This window comes from Triturus cristatus, chromosome 6, assembly GCF_964204655.1.
Source record: "Triturus cristatus chromosome 6, aTriCri1.1, whole genome shotgun sequence".
NCBI lineage: Eukaryota > Metazoa > Chordata > Amphibia > Caudata > Salamandridae > Triturus > Triturus cristatus.
Genome location: NC_140589.1, coordinates 882,570,603 through 882,583,331, shown reverse-complemented (window position 1 = coordinate 882,583,331; position 12,729 = coordinate 882,570,603). Strand labels below are relative to the sequence as shown.

Sequence of the window (12,729 nt, the reverse complement as noted above, 5' to 3'; positions counted from 1 at the left end):
GTGAGCCTATGACAAGGTGTCTGAATTTTCGCCTGTATTGTAATATTAAACACTTTATTGTTGTACCCGCCTGCTGATTAAGGAGTCCTCAAGATCAGCTCCACACAGACGTGGAACTGATGATGTTAATGCAGAATATTTAAGAAACTGAGGCTGATCTAAAACATTTCCTTGGACCTAGGACCATTTCCCCTGACTTTTAGGTCCTTCGTCCTCCTAAAGTCCTTTGTATAAGTTAGGAACACCTGACAGAACAGAATTTCAGGAGGTCAGGTGGGTTTACTTGTGTCTTCTGGTTGTGAGCAGTAAACGTGGCTAAAAAGGTTGATGGAATGGTGTTTTAAAACACACACACACACACACACACACAACTTCTGGTCCTCTTAAGGACAAAAGTATGGGTAATCCTACATGGGGCCAGTGGCGCAATGGATAACGCGTCTGACTACGGATCAGAAGATTGTAGGTTCGACTCCTATCTGGCTCGAAAGGGTCATAGGTCCCTGTTTTATGGTATTCCTGTGGAATTCTTATTTACCTCAGACTTGTTGTAGGTTCAATATTCTCGAGCAGGACTCATCCAGCAGTCGTTCCATGGTAGGGCTGCAGTAATAGGACCACGGCTAGTTAAAAGTTTCCCATTTGCTGCTGGATTCTATGTGAAGGCCGTCATGTGGTGTGCTGCTTTTGTATTTCAACATGGGTCTCTGAGTCTCTAAACTAGGAAAAAATCTTGTTGAGAAAAGTGTGTGTGAGAGGGTCTGTGGGTGCAGGCAGGTGTGTGCACTTGAGTGCTGACCCATTTACATGTGTGAGAGGGACAAGCAAATTGCCTGTGGGATGTAGGCCTACAACTGGAACCAAGCAGCCAGGCAGAACCACAGGTAAGGAGAGAGGAAGGCAGTTCATTATTAGAGCAGGATCATGAGCATCTTGCCCTGCTCCCTTCTGCCCCGATCGGCCACGATCGGCCAAGACCTCTCTATTAGGGTGGAGGGTGAACATTTCTTGGACCTCAGAAACTGAGGGATGCAGCGCCGATATGTCCTCCAAGGGCCTAGAGGACCTGGTGCCCAATCATGCCTGGTGTTTTTCAGCTTACCCGACCAATCTGGTTGCAAGGCGGATTTTAACAGTACTGCTGAAAAGGGACTCCCAGACAGCCCTGAGGCCATCATTTGCATAGGCCCTCCCCTTCTCTTTCTCTTGCTTCCCACAAAGCAACGCATCGCTGGCAGCAGTATAGATTTGGGGGTTGTGAAGAATAATGACAGGGAGGCTGAAGAAGGGAAAGAAAAGTCCCAGAAGTCCTGCAGGCTTCCTTGCTAAATGCAGCTGGCCATAGAGTGCACCTTCATTACTGCGAGGTAAATACATTAAAAATGTTGAGGAGAGACAAATTGAAAAATAGATATTAGGAGGAAAGCACTGGAACCTGCTTTATTATTTCAATTAGTCTTGAAAACATAGAACATTTCTCTTCTGAAAGCTGGTAAAAATATGGAACGCTTCACGAATTTGCGTGTCATCCTTGCGCAGGGGCCATGCTAATCTTCTCTGTATCGTTCCAATTTTAGTATATGTGCCGCCGAAGCGAGCACACTTCATTGATGAACCTACAATGTTTATAAACTCTCTAAATCTACGGTCTCTAGACATAGGGTGGCCTGGCAGAGATGCTCGTATGGCCAGTAAGCATTCAAATCTGAGCCAATGGGCAAAAATGCATGAAGAGTAACAATCCATTATTCTTCACTGCATTTGTGGTCCAAGACTTCACCAATTGGAAGTATGTAGATAATGCCAGGGTTGCAAAGGCTCATGGTTCAGGCTACTGACAAGGAACATTGTGACATCATGCTGCCTGTGGAACAGTGATATTAAAGGTGAGACAGCTGCACAGTAGGTTAGGTGAAGGGCTCTGAGAGGTGAAAGGCAGCATGCTTGGGTCCCTGGACAAGGTGAGCCTATGACAAGGTGTCTGAATTTTCGCCTGTATTGTAATATTAAACACTTTATTGTTGTACCCGCCTGCTGATTAAGGAGTCCTCAAGATCAGCTCCACACAGACGTGGAACTGATGATGTTAATGCAGAATATTTAAGAAACTGAGGCTGATCTAAAACATTTCCTTGGACCTAGGACCATTTCCCCTGACTTTTAGGTCCTTCGTCCTCCTAAAGTCCTTTGTATAAGTTAGGAACACCTGACAGAACAGAATTTCAGGAGGTCAGGTGGGTTTACTTGTGTCTTCTGGTTGTGAGCAGTAAACGTGGCTAAAAAGGTTGATGGAATGGTGTTTTAAAACACACACACACACAACTTCTGGTCCTCTTAAGGACAAAAGTATGGGTAATCCTACATGGGGCCAGTGGCGCAATGGATAACGCGTCTGACTACGGATCAGAAGATTGTAGGTTCGACTCCTATCTGGCTCGAAAGGGTCATAGGTCCCTGTTTTATGGTATTCCTGTGGAATTCTTATTTACCTCAGACTTGTTGTAGGTTCAATATTCTCGAGCAGGACTCATCCAGCAGTCGTTCCATGGTAGGGCTGCAGTAATAGGACCACGGCTAGTTAAAAGTTTCCCATTTGCTGCTGGATTCTATGTGAAGGCCGTCATGTGGTGTGCTGCTTTTGTATTTCAACATGGGTCTCTGAGTCTCTAAACTAGGAAAAAATCTTGTTGAGAAAAGTGTGTGTGAGAGGGTCTGTGGGTGCAGGCAGGTGTGTGCACTTGAGTGCTGACCCATTTACATGTGTGAGAGGGACAAGCAAATTGCCTGTGGGATGTAGGCCTACAACTGGAACCAAGCAGCCAGGCAGAACCACAGGTAAGGAGAGAGGAAGGCAGTTCATTATTAGAGCAGGATCATGAGCATCTTGCCCTGCTCCCTTCTGCCCCGATCGGCCACGATCGGCCAAGACCTCTCTATTAGGGTGGAGGGTGAACATTTCTTGGACCTCAGAAACTGAGGGATGCAGCGCCGATATGTCCTCCAAGGGCCTAGAGGACCTGGTGCCCAATCATGCCTGGTGTTTTTCAGCTTACCCGACCAATCTGGTTGCAAGGCGGATTTTAACAGTACTGCTGAAAAGGGACTCCCAGACAGCCCTGAGGCCATCATTTGCATAGGCCCTCCCCTTCTCTTTCTCTTGCTTCCCACAAAGCAACGCATCGCTGGCAGCAGTATAGATTTGGGGGTTGTGAAGAATAATGACAGGGAGGCTGAAGAAGGGAAAGAAAAGTCCCAGAAGTCCTGCAGGCTTCCTTGCTAAATGCAGCTGGCCATAGAGTGCACCTTCATTACTGCGAGGTAAATACATTAAAAATGTTGAGGAGAGACAAATTGAAAAATAGATATTAGGAGGAAAGCACTGGAACCTGCTTTATTATTTCAATTAGTCTTGAAAACATAGAACATTTCTCTTCTGAAAGCTGGTAAAAATATGGAACGCTTCACGAATTTGCGTGTCATCCTTGCGCAGGGGCCATGCTAATCTTCTCTGTATCGTTCCAATTTTAGTATATGTGCCGCCGAAGCGAGCACACTTCATTGATGAACCTACAATGTTTATAAACTCTCTAAATCTACGGTCTCTAGACATAGGGTGGCCTGGCAGAGATGCTCGTATGGCCAGTAAGCATTCAAATCTGAGCCAATGGGCAAAAATGCATGAAGAGTAACAATCCATTATTCTTCACTGCATTTGTGGTCCAAGACTTCACCAATTGGAAGTATGTAGATAATGCCAGGGTTGCAAAGGCTCATGGTTCAGGCTACTGACAAGGAACATTGTGACATCATGCTGCCTGTGGAACAGTGATATTAAAGGTGAGACAGCTGCACAGTAGGTTAGGTGAAGGGCTCTGAGAGGTGAAAGGCAGCATGCTTGGGTCCCTGGACAAGGTGAGCCTATGACAAGGTGTCTGAATTTTCGCCTGTATTGTAATATTAAACACTTTATTGTTGTACCCGCCTGCTGATTAAGGAGTCCTCAAGATCAGCTCCACACAGACGTGGAACTGATGATGTTAATGCAGAATATTTAAGAAACTGAGGCTGATCTAAAACATTTCCTTGGACCTAGGACCATTTCCCCTGACTTTTAGGTCCTTCGTCCTCCTAAAGTCCTTTGTATAAGTTAGGAACACCTGACAGAACAGAATTTCAGGAGGTCAGGTGGGTTTACTTGTGTCTTCTGGTTGTGAGCAGTAAACGTGGCTAAAAAGGTTGATGGAATGGTGTTTTAAAACACACACACACACAACTTCTGGTCCTCTTAAGGACAAAAGTATGGGTAATCCTACATGGGGCCAGTGGCTCAATGGATAACGCGTCTGACTACGGATCAGAAGATTGTAGGTTCGACTCCTATCTGGCTCGAAAGGGTCATAGGTCCCTGTTTTATGGTATTCCTGTGGAATTCTTATTTACCTCAGACTTGTTGTAGGTTCAATATTCTCGAGCAGGACTCATCCAGCAGTCGTTCCATGGTAGGGCTGCAGTAATAGGACCACGGCTAGTTAAAAGTTTCCCATTTGCTGCTGGATTCTATGTGAAGGCCGTCATGTGGTGTGCTGCTTTTGTATTTCAACATGGGTCTCTGAGTCTCTAAACTAGGAAAAAATCTTGTTGAGAAAAGTGTGTGTGAGAGGGTCTGTGGGTGCAGGCAGGTGTGTGCACTTGAGTACTGACCCATTTACATGTGTGAGAGGGACAAGCAAATTGCCTGTGGGATGTAGGCCTACAACTGGAACCAAGCAGCCAGGCAGAACCACAGGTAAGGAGAGAGGAAGGCAGTTCATTATTAGAGCAGGATCATGAGCATCTTGCCCTGCTCCCTTCTGCCCCGATCGGCCACGATCGGCCAAGACCTCTCTATTAGGGTGGAGGGTGAACATTTCTTGGACCTCAGAAACTGAGGGATGCAGCGCCGATATGTCCTCCAAGGGCCTAGAGGACCTGGTGCCCAATCATGCCTGGTGTTTTTCAGCTTACCCGACCAATCTGGTTGCAAGGCGGATTTTAACAGTACTGCTGAAAAGGGACTCCCAGACAGCCCTGAGGCCATCATTTGCATAGGCCCTCCCCTTCTCTTTCTCTTGCTTCCCACAAAGCAACGCATCGCTGGCAGCAGTATAGATTTGGGGGTTGTGAAGAATAATGACAGGGAGGCTGAAGAAGGGAAAGAAAAGTCCCAGAAGTCCTGCAGGCTTCCTTGCTAAATGCAGATGGCCATAGAGTGCACCTTCATTACTGCGAGGTAAATACATTAAAAATGTTGAGGAGAGACAAATTGAAAAATAGATATTAGGAGGAAAGCACTGGAACCTGCTTTATTATTTCAATTAGTCTTGAAAACATAGAACATTTCTCTTCTGAAAGCTGGTAAAAATATGGAACGCTTCACGAATTTGCGTGTCATCCTTGCGCAGGGGCCATGCTAATCTTCTCTGTATCGTTCCAATTTTAGTATATGTGCCGCCGAAGCGAGCACACTTCATTGATGAACCTACAATGTTTATAAACTCTCTAAATCTACGGTCTCTAGACATAGGGTGGCCTGGCAGAGATGCTCGTATGGCCAGTAAGCATTCAAATCTGAGCCAATGGGCAAAAATGCATGAAGAGTAACAATCCATTATTCTTCACTGCATTTGTGGTCCAAGACTTCACCAATTGGAAGTATGTAGATAATGCCAGGGTTGCAAAGGCTCATGGTTCAGGCTACTGACAAGGAACATTGTGACATCATGCTGCCTGTGGAACAGTGATATTAAAGGTGAGACAGCTGCACAGTAGGTTAGGTGAAGGGCTCTGAGAGGTGAAAGGCAGCATGCTTGGGTCCCTGGACAAGGTGAGCCTATGACAAGGTGTCTGAATTTTCGCCTGTATTGTAATATTAAACACTTTATTGTTGTACCCGCCTGCTGATTAAGGAGTCCTCAAGATCAGCTCCACACAGACGTGGAACTGATGATGTTAATGCAGAATATTTAAGAAACTGAGGCTGATCTAAAACATTTCCTTGGACCTAGGACCATTTCCCCTGACTTTTAGGTCCTTCGTCCTCCTAAAGTCCTTTGTATAAGTTAGGAACACCTGACAGAACAGAATTTCAGGAGGTCAGGTGGGTTTACTTGTGTCTTCTGGTTGTGAGCAGTAAACGTGGCTAAAAAGGTTGATGGAATGGTGTTTTAAAACACACACACACACAACTTCTGGTCCTCTTAAGGACAAAAGTATGGGTAATCCTACATGGGGCCAGTGGCGCAATGGATAACGCGTCTGACTACGGATCAGAAGATTGTAGGTTCGACTCCTATCTGGCTCGAAAGGGTCATAGGTCCCTGTTTTATGGTATTCCTGTGGAATTCTTATTTACCTCAGACTTGTTGTAGGTTCAATATTCTCGAGCAGGACTCATCCAGCAGTCGTTCCATGGTAGGGCTGCAGTAATAGGACCACGGCTAGTTAAAAGTTTCCCATTTGCTGCTGGATTCTATGTGAAGGCCGTCATGTGGTGTGCTGCTTTTGTATTTCAACATGGGTCTCTGAGTCTCTAAACTAGGAAAAAATCTTGTTGAGAAAAGTGTGTGTGAGAGGGTCTGTGGGTGCAGGCAGGTGTGTGCACTTGAGTGCTGACCCATTTACATGTGTGAGAGGGACAAGCAAATTGCCTGTGGGATGTAGGCCTACAACTGGAACCAAGCAGCCAGGCAGAACCACAGGTAAGGAGAGAGGAAGGCAGTTCATTATTAGAGCAGGATCATGAGCATCTTGCCCTGCTCCCTTCTGCCCCGATCGGCCACGATCGGCCAAGACCTCTCTATTAGGGTGGAGGGTGAACATTTCTTGGACCTCAGAAACTGAGGGATGCAGCGCCAATATGTCCTCCAAGGGCCTAGAGGACCTGGTGCCCAATCATGCCTGGTGTTTTTCAGCTTACCCGACCAATCTGGTTGCAAGGCGGATTTTAACAGTACTGCTGAAAAGGGACTCCCAGACAGCCCTGAGGCCATCATTTGCATAGGCCCTCCCCTTCTCTTTCTCTTGCTTCCCACAAAGCAACGCATCGCTGGCAGCAGTATAGATTTGGGGGTTGTGAAGAATAATGACAGGGAGGCTGAAGAAGGGAAAGAAAAGTCCCAGAAGTCCTGCAGGCTTCCTTGCTAAATGCAGCTGGCCATAGAGTGCACCTTCATTACTGCGAGGTAAATACATTAAAAATGTTGAGGAGAGACAAATTGAAAAATAGATATTAGGAGGAAAGCACTGGAACCTGCTTTATTATTTCAATTAGTCTTGAAAACATAGAACATTTCTCTTCTGAAAGCTGGTAAAAATATGGAACGCTTCACGAATTTGCGTGTCATCCTTGCGCAGGGGCCATGCTAATCTTCTCTGTATCGTTCCAATTTTAGTATATGTGCCGCCGAAGCGAGCACACTTCATTGATGAACCTACAATGTTTATAAACTCTCTAAATCTACGGTCTCTAGACATAGGGTGGCCTGGCAGAGATGCTCGTATGGCCAGTAAGCATTCAAATCTGAGCCAATGGGCAAAAATGCATGAAGAGTAACAATCCATTATTCTTCACTGCATTTGTGGTCCAAGACTTCACCAATTGGAAGTATGTAGATAATGCCAGGGTTGCAAAGGCTCATGGTTCAGGCTACTGACAAGGAACATTGTGACATCATGCTGCCTGTGGAACAGTGATATTAAAGGTGAGACAGCTGCACAGTAGGTTAGGTGAAGGGCTCTGAGAGGTGAAAGGCAGCATGCTTGGGTCCCTGGACAAGGTGAGCCTATGACAAGGTGTCTGAATTTTCGCCTGTATTGTAATATTAAACACTTTATTGTTGTACCCGCCTGCTGATTAAGGAGTCCTCAAGATCAGCTCCACACAGACGTGGAACTGATGATGTTAATGCAGAATATTTAAGAAACTGAGGCTGATCTAAAACATTTCCTTGGACCTAGGACCATTTCCCCTGACTTTTAGGTCCTTCGTCCTCCTAAAGTCCTTTGTATAAGTTAGGAACACCTGACAGAACAGAATTTCAGGAGGTCAGGTGGGTTTACTTGTGTCTTCTGGTTGTGAGCAGTAAACGTGGCTAAAAAGGTTGATGGAATGGTGTTTTAAAACACACACACACACAACTTCTGGTCCTCTTAAGGACAAAAGTATGGGTAATCCTACATGGGGCCAGTGGCTCAATGGATAACGCGTCTGACTACGGATCAGAAGATTGTAGGTTCGACTCCTATCTGGCTCGAAAGGGTCATAGGTCCCTGTTTTATGGTATTCCTGTGGAATTCTTATTTACCTCAGACTTGTTGTAGGTTCAATATTCTCGAGCAGGACTCATCCAGCAGTCGTTCCATGGTAGGGCTGCAGTAATAGGACCACGGCTAGTTAAAAGTTTCCCATTTGCTGCTGGATTCTATGTGAAGGCCGTCATGTGGTGTGCTGCTTTTGTATTTCAACATGGGTCTCTGAGTCTCTAAACTAGGAAAAAATCTTGTTGAGAAAAGTGTGTGTGAGAGGGTCTGTGGGTGCAGGCAGGTGTGTGCACTTGAGTACTGACCCATTTACATGTGTGAGAGGGACAAGCAAATTGCCTGTGGGATGTAGGCCTACAACTGGAACCAAGCAGCCAGGCAGAACCACAGGTAAGGAGAGAGGAAGGCAGTTCATTATTAGAGCAGGATCATGAGCATCTTGCCCTGCTCCCTTCTGCCCCGATCGGCCACGATCGGCCAAGACCTCTCTATTAGGGTGGAGGGTGAACATTTCTTGGACCTCAGAAACTGAGGGATGCAGCGCCGATATGTCCTCCAAGGGCCTAGAGGACCTGGTGCCCAATCATGCCTGGTGTTTTTCAGCTTACCCGACCAATCTGGTTGCAAGGCGGATTTTAACAGTACTGCTGAAAAGGGACTCCCAGACAGCCCTGAGGCCATCATTTGCATAGGCCCTCCCCTTCTCTTTCTCTTGCTTCCCACAAAGCAACGCATCGCTGGCAGCAGTATAGATTTGGGGGTTGTGAAGAATAATGACAGGGAGGCTGAAGAAGGGAAAGAAAAGTCCCAGAAGTCCTGCAGGCTTCCTTGCTAAATGCAGCTGGCCATAGAGTGCACCTTCATTACTGCGAGGTAAATACATTAAAAATGTTGAGGAGAGACAAATTGAAAAATAGATATTAGGAGGAAAGCACTGGAACCTGCTTTATTATTTCAATTAGTCTTGAAAACATAGAACATTTCTCTCCTGAAAGCTGGTAAAAATATGGAACGCTTCACGAATTTGCGTGTCATCCTTGCGCAGGGGCCATGCTAATCTTCTCTGTATCGTTCCAATTTTAGTATATGTGCCGCCGAAGCGAGCACACTTCATTGATGAACCTACAATGTTTATAAACTCTCTAAATCTACGGTCTCTAGACATAGGGTGGCCTGGCAGAGATGCTCGTATGGCCAGTAAGCATTCAAATCTGAGCCAATGGGCAAAAATGCATGAAGAGTAACAATCCATTATTCTTCACTGCATTTGTGGTCCAAGACTTCACCAATTGGAAGTATGTAGATTATGCCAGGGTTGCAAAGGCTCATGGTTCAGGCTACTGACAAGGAACATTGTGACATCATGCTGCCTGTGGAACAGTGATATTAAAGGTGAGACAGCTGCACAGTAGGTTAGGTGAAGGGCTCTGAGAGGTGAAAGGCAGCATGCTTGGGTCCCTGGACAAGGTGAGCCTATGACAAGGTGTCTGAATTTTCGCCTGTATTGTAATATTAAACACTTTATTGTTGTACCCGCCTGCTGATTAAGGAGTCCTCAAGATCAGCTCCACACAGACGTGGAACTGATGATGTTAATGCAGAATATTTAAGAAACTGAGGCTGATCTAAAACATTTCCTTGGACCTAGGACCATTTCCCCTGACTTTTAGGTCCTTCGTCCTCCTAAAGTCCTTTGTATAAGTTAGGAACACCTGACAGAACAGAATTTCAGGAGGTCAGGTGGGTTTACTTGTGTCTTCTGGTTGTGAGCAGTAAACGTGGCTAAAAAGGTTGATGGAATGGTGTTTTAAAACACACACACACACAACTTCTGGTCCTCTTAAGGACAAAAGTATGGGTAATCCTACATGGGGCCAGTGGCGCAATGGATAACGCGTCTGACTACGGATCAGAAGATTGTAGGTTCGACTCCTATCTGGCTCGAAAGGGTCATAGGTCCCTGTTTTATGGTATTCCTGTGGAATTCTTATTTACCTCAGACTTGTTGTAGGTTCAATATTCTCGAGCAGGACTCATCCAGCAGTCGTTCCATGGTAGGGCTGCAGTAATAGGACCACGGCTAGTTAAAAGTTTCCCATTTGCTGCTGGATTCTATGTGAAGGCCGTCATGTGGTGTGCTGCTTTTGTATTTCAACATGGGTCTCTGAGTCTCTAAACTAGGAAAAAATCTTGTTGAGAAAAGTGTGTGTGAGAGGGTCTGTGGGTGCAGGCAGGTGTGTGCACTTGAGTGCTGACCCATTTACATGTGTGAGAGGGACAAGCAAATTGCCTGTGGGATGTAGGCCTACAACTGGAACCAAGCAGCCAGGCAGAACCACAGGTAAGGAGAGAGGAAGGCAGTTCATTGTTAGAGCAGGATCATGAGCATCTTGCCCTGCTCCCTTCTGCCCCGATCGGCCACGATCGGCCAAGACCTCTCTATTAGGGTGGAGGGTGAACATTTCTTGGACCTCAGAAACTGAGGGATGCAGCGCCGATATGTCCTCCAAGGGCCTAGAGGACCTGGTGCCCAATCATGCCTGGTGTTTTTCAGCTTACCCGACCAATCTGGTTGCAAGGCGGATTTTAACAGTACTGCTGAAAAGGGACTCCCAGACAGCCCTGAGGCCATCATTTGCATAGGCCCTCCCCTTCTCTTTCTCTTGCTTCCCACAAAGCAACGCATCGCTGGCAGCAGTATAGATTTGGGGGTTGTGAAGAATAATGACAGGGAGGCTGAAGAAGGGAAAGAAAAGTCCCAGAAGTCCTGCAGGCTTCCTTGCTAAATGCAGATGGCCATAGAGTGCACCTTCATTACTGCGAGGTAAATACATTAAAAATGTTGAGGAGAGACAAATTGAAAAATAGATATTAGGAGGAAAGCACTGGAACCTGCTTTATTATTTCAATTAGTCTTGAAAACATAGAACATTTCTCTCCTGAAAGCTGGTAAAAATATGGAACGCTTCACGAATTTGCGTGTCATCCTTGCGCAGGGGCCATGCTAATCTTCTCTGTATCGTTCCAATTTTAGTATATGTGCCGCCGAAGCGAGCACACTTCATTGATGAACCTACAATGTTTATAAACTCTCTAAATCTACGGTCTCTAGACATAGGGTGGCCTGGCAGAGATGCTCGTATGGCCAGTAAGCATTCAAATCTGAGCCAATGGGCAAAAATGCATGAAGAGTAACAATCCATTATTCTTCACTGCATTTGTGGTCCAAGACTTCACCAATTGGAAGTATGTAGATTATGCCAGGGTTGCAAAGGCTCATGGTTCAGGCTACTGACAAGGAACATTGTGACATCATGCTGCCTGTGGAACAGTGATATTAAAGGTGAGACAGCTGCACAGTAGGTTAGGTGAAGGGCTCTGAGAGGTGAAAGGCAGCATGCTTGGGTCCCTGGACAAGGTGAGCCTATGACAAGGTGTCTGAATTTTCGCCTGTATTGTAATATTAAACACTTTATTGTTGTACCCGCCTGCTGATTAAGGAGTCCTCAAGATCAGCTCCACACAGACGTGGAACTGATGATGTTAATGCAGAATATTTAAGAAACTGAGGCTGATCTAAAACATTTCCTTGGACCTAGGACCATTTCCCCTGACTTTTAGGTCCTTCGTCCTCCTAAAGTCCTTTGTATAAGTTAGGAACACCTGACAGAACAGAATTTCAGGAGGTCAGGTGGGTTTACTTGTGTCTTCTGGTTGTGAGCAGTAAACGTGGCTAAAAAGGTTGATGGAATGGTGTTTTAAAACACACACACACACACACACACACAACTTCTGCTCCTCTTAAGGACAAAAGTATGGGTAATCCTACATGGGGCCAGTGGCGCAATGGATAACGCGTCTGACTACGGATCAGAAGATTGTAGGTTTGACTCCTATCTGGCTCGAAAGGGTCATAGGTCCCTGTTTTATGGTATTCCTGTGGAATTCTTATTTACCTCAGACTTGTTGTAGGTTCAATATTCTCGAGCAGGACTCATCCAGCAGTCGTTCCATGGTAGGGCTGCAGTAATAGGACCACGGCTAGTTAAAAGTTTCCCATTTGCTGCTGGATTCTATGTGAAGGCCGTCATGTGGTGTGCTGCTTTTGTATTTCAACATGGGTCTCTGAGTCTCTAAACTAGGAAAAAATCTTGTTGAGAAAAGTGTGTGTGAGAGGGTCTGTGGGTGCAGGCAGGTGTGTGCACTTGAGTACTGACCCATTTACATGTGTGAGAGGGACAAGCAAATTGCCTGTGGGATGTAGGCCTACAACTGGAACCAAGCAGCCAGGCAGAACCACAGGTAAGGAGAGAGGAAGGCAGTTCATTATTAGAGCAGGATCATGAGCATCTTGCCCTGCTCCCTTCTGCCCCATCGGCCACGATCGGCCAAGACCTCTCTATTAGGGTGGAGGGTGAACATTTCTTGGAC

The 12,729-nt window shown here is 45.9% G+C and overlaps 10 non-coding genes across 10 annotated transcripts; 4 read left to right on the top strand and 6 right to left on the bottom strand.

The window, feature by feature from the left end:
- The first annotated feature begins 414 nt into the window (after positions 1 to 414).
- TRNAR-ACG (transfer RNA arginine (anticodon ACG)) lies at positions 415 to 487 on the top strand. The gene has a single exon. It is a non-coding gene; the product is annotated as a tRNA-Arg (tRNA).
- Positions 488 to 1,494: 1,007 nt separating this feature from the next.
- LOC146818651 (U6 spliceosomal RNA) lies at positions 1,495 to 1,601 on the bottom strand. Its single transcript, XR_014963655.1, has one exon. It is a non-coding gene; the product is annotated as a U6 spliceosomal RNA (small nuclear RNA).
- A 764-nt stretch (positions 1,602 to 2,365) lies between these two features.
- Positions 2,366 to 2,438, top strand: TRNAR-ACG (transfer RNA arginine (anticodon ACG)). Its single transcript has one exon. It is a non-coding gene; the product is annotated as a tRNA-Arg (tRNA).
- A 1,007-nt stretch (positions 2,439 to 3,445) lies between these two features.
- LOC146818649 (U6 spliceosomal RNA) lies at positions 3,446 to 3,552 on the bottom strand. The gene has a single exon (XR_014963654.1). It is a non-coding gene; the product is annotated as a U6 spliceosomal RNA (small nuclear RNA).
- A 1,844-nt stretch (positions 3,553 to 5,396) lies between these two features.
- Positions 5,397 to 5,503, bottom strand: LOC146818648 (U6 spliceosomal RNA). Its single transcript, XR_014963653.1, has one exon. It is a non-coding gene; the product is annotated as a U6 spliceosomal RNA (small nuclear RNA).
- A 764-nt stretch (positions 5,504 to 6,267) lies between these two features.
- On the top strand, positions 6,268 to 6,340 carry TRNAR-ACG (transfer RNA arginine (anticodon ACG)). The gene has a single exon. It is a non-coding gene; the product is annotated as a tRNA-Arg (tRNA).
- A 1,007-nt stretch (positions 6,341 to 7,347) lies between these two features.
- LOC146818646 (U6 spliceosomal RNA) lies at positions 7,348 to 7,454 on the bottom strand. Its single transcript, XR_014963652.1, has one exon. It is a non-coding gene; the product is annotated as a U6 spliceosomal RNA (small nuclear RNA).
- Positions 7,455 to 9,298: 1,844 nt separating this feature from the next.
- On the bottom strand, positions 9,299 to 9,405 carry LOC146818645 (U6 spliceosomal RNA). The gene has a single exon (XR_014963651.1). It is a non-coding gene; the product is annotated as a U6 spliceosomal RNA (small nuclear RNA).
- Positions 9,406 to 10,169: 764 nt separating this feature from the next.
- TRNAR-ACG (transfer RNA arginine (anticodon ACG)) lies at positions 10,170 to 10,242 on the top strand. The gene has a single exon. It is a non-coding gene; the product is annotated as a tRNA-Arg (tRNA).
- Positions 10,243 to 11,249: 1,007 nt separating this feature from the next.
- LOC146818643 (U6 spliceosomal RNA) lies at positions 11,250 to 11,356 on the bottom strand. The gene has a single exon (XR_014963650.1). It is a non-coding gene; the product is annotated as a U6 spliceosomal RNA (small nuclear RNA).
- Between the last annotated feature and the right edge of the window lie 1,373 nt (positions 11,357 to 12,729).